Source organism: Otolemur garnettii, unplaced genomic scaffold (assembly GCF_000181295.1).
Source record: "Otolemur garnettii isolate 467f Iridium unplaced genomic scaffold, OtoGar3 scaffold00147, whole genome shotgun sequence".
Lineage (NCBI taxonomy): Eukaryota > Metazoa > Chordata > Mammalia > Primates > Galagidae > Otolemur > Otolemur garnettii.
The window spans coordinates 2,810,048-2,813,036 of NW_003852542.1; the positions used below are offsets into that span (position 1 = coordinate 2,810,048).

General features: G+C 53.4%; 1 protein-coding gene across 2 annotated transcripts in view; it reads left to right on the plus strand.

The window, feature by feature from the left end:
• The first annotated feature begins 843 nt into the window (after window positions 1-843).
• The window catches only part of CAPG (capping actin protein, gelsolin like), a 19,351-nt gene continuing 17,205 nt past the window's right edge, over window positions 844-2,989 (plus strand). The window contains exon 1 of one of the 2 annotated variants that reach the window (XM_012811012.2): window positions 844-862. The gene's annotated coding sequence lies outside the window, so the exon portion shown is untranslated. The remainder of the gene's footprint in view (window positions 863-2,989) is intronic. The other variant, XM_023518771.1, reaches the window with a different exon arrangement.

Consider the following 2,989-nt stretch of genomic DNA (forward strand, 5'->3'; position numbering starts at 1 on the left):
CGGCTGCAACCAAAAAATAGCCTGTGGTCCTAGCTACTTGGGAGGCTGAGGCAGGAGACTCACTTGAGCCCAGGAGTTGGAGATTGCTGTGAGCTGTGATGACACAGCACTCTACCCAGGGGGACAGCTTGAGGCTCTGTCTCAAAAAAAAAAAAGCTTCTTCCCAAGAGAGGGGAAAAGGCTTCTTACCACCGTGTTACTGGGCCATAGCCTGATCCTGATGCTTTTCGTCAGCTGACATGCTTAAAGGGGAAGTGTGGACCCTTTGCTGCCGGACACACTTCCGGAAGGCTTGGCCTCTGGGTGCAGACACTGGCTGGCCTGTTTTCCGCTGAAGGCAGAGCAGGGTGAAGTGCTGAGGGTCGGACTAGCCTAGGTTACAATCCTGCTTCCGCTACCGAACTAGCAGCGTGACCCTGGTCAAGTTACTAACCTCTCTGAGCCTGCCTGAGCCAACTTCTATTGAGCAGGAGTAATAATGATGGTAGATGCGAGGGTCGTACACGTTTAAAGCACCAAGCGCATAATAGAAAGCCCAAAGAACGGTAGCTTAGGTAAAGTAATTGAGACCAAGGACCTATCGATTCAAAGGGAAGCGACACTGCAATCCTCTCGCAAAGTTTCCAGCGTAGCACGATTGTCCTTGGCTTCCCCAGTGCCCACGTCCAAACCTCCATTCTGGGTCTCTTTGGGTCACTCTGTCTCCCTTCGGGACGATCCGTGGCGGCCGGCCCAGGCGCGCCCCCGCCTGCTCAGTCCCCGGGCCCCTCCCTCTGACTCACCCGGGGCGGCTTCCAGACCGCTCACCTCCGGGGGCGGGGGGCGGCCGAGACAGCGCCCAGAGCCGTCGAGCAAGGCGTAGGTAGGCAAGTAGCGCGCTTCTGGGTCTGATGATTGGGCTCCGGGCTCCCCTTCTGGGGGTCGGAGGGGCCCCGCTGATCTGGGGGCGCAGCGCCGGGAGCCGGCTCTTAGGGGCGCGCGGTCCTCTCGATTCCCGGAAGGAAGGGTGGGAAACGAAGGGGGTTCCGGGCTAAAGAAGTGCTCTATTTTACACCGTTAGGGACAGGGACAAACTAAACAGTACTTCTCGGGGTTGGGGGGGAGGGGAAGGGAAGGGCAGGGACGCTGTAGGTCTGGTAAATGAAACAAGTTCTAGAGTCGAGTTACCAGGTAATTCATTAGCTTGTGCGGTGTCTGAGTTTCCAGCACAGGAGATCTAGGCTGAGTTATCTGCTCTTTTGTTTCTCTATTAATTTGCAAACCTCTCCCCCGCACCTCCTCTCGGTGGTGGTGCCACCTTTAGTCTGGAAAGGTTCCAGGGTGGGAAACAGTGATTCCCACCCATCCTTGTCCCCTGGGTAGGTGCACAGAGTCCTAAATCTAAGAGCCACCCTCGTGTTGCCCTGAATGGATGAACCTCACGGGGAGTGGGGTGGGGTGGGGTGGGGTGGCGGTGGAAAGCGGGTGGGGATCTGTGCTTTAACTTTACGTCCCCCTGCGGCTGGGGGAGGGGGCAGGGATATTGCTGCAAGAGGGGCGGCTTATTTTACTGGGGTTCCCATAGTAAGTTCCCACTATTGGGAGGGATGGCAACTAAAGGAAAGAGAAAGAAGTCTTGATTTATTGTCTATGGTATCCTCAGTAATTATAGCATCTCATTTAATCTTCACATTTATCTGCATGCCTCTTTTACAAACAGCACAGGGAGTTTCCAGAAAGTTGCTTGACTGAGGAAACACAGCTAGGAAGTTGCCAACCTGTCCAGCTTTGTTCCTTCTTTCTTTTTTTCTTACTTTGTCACCCTCAGTAGAGTGCTATACCATTGTAGCTCACAGCAACCTCAAACTCTTTTTCTTTTTTCTTGTTTTTTTTTAGAGACAGAGTCTTACTCTGTCGCCCTCGGTAGAGTGCCATGGTGTCACAGTTCACAGCAACCTCCAGCTCTTGGGCTTAGGCGATTCTCTTGCCTCAGCCTCCTGAGTAGCTGGGACTACAGGCGGCCACCACAACACCCGGCTGTTTTTTGTTGCAATTTGGCGGGGGCTGGGTTCAAATCCGCCACCTTCAGTATATGGGGCTGGCACCCTACTCACTGAGCCATAGGCGCCGCCCTCAAACTCTTGGGCTCAAGTGATTCTCTTGCCTCAGCCTCCCAAGTAGGTGGCACTACAGGCACCCACCACAACCCCTGGCTGTTTTTAGAGAGGGGGTCTCACTGTTAATTGCTCAGGCTGGTCTGGAACTCCTGAGCTCAAGCAATCCACCCACCTCGGCCTCCCAGAGTGCTAGGGTTACAGGTGTGAGCCACTGTGCCTTGTACAAACTGTCCAACTTTCACTCTACCAGGTTATCTGCCCAGCCTCTGGTTTCCATGGAACAAAGTACCCCCTGGGATTCCAACCTACACTACCCTTTCCTCCTTTTCCCAAGAATATCACTCTGGGGCGGTGCGTGTGGCTCCGTGAGTAGGGCTCCAGCCCCATATACCAAGGCTGGAGGGTTCAAACCCAGCCCTGGCCAAACTGCAACAAAAAAAAGTAGCTGGACATTGTGGCGGGCGCCTGTAGTCCCAGCTACTCTGGAGGCTGAGGCAAGAGAATTGCCTAAGCCCAGGAGTTGGAGGTTGCTGTGAGCTGTTATGCCACAGCACTCTACCAAGGGTGACAAAGTGAGACTCTGTCTCTGAAAAAAAAAAAAAAGAGTATCACTTAAACCCAGGAGTTGCTGTGAGCTGTTATGCCACAGCACTCTACCAAGGGTGACAAAGTGAGACTCTGTCTCTGAAAAAAAAAAAAAAGAGTATCACTCTGGACTGGGCACAGTGACTTATGCCTATAATCCTAGCACTCTGGGAGGCTGAGTTGGGTGGATTGCTTGAGCTCATGAGTTCAAGACCAGCCTGAGTAAAAGCAAGACCCCATCTCTACTAAACAAATAGAAAAATTGGTGGCGCCTGTGGCTCAAAGGAATGGGGCGCCGGTCCCATATG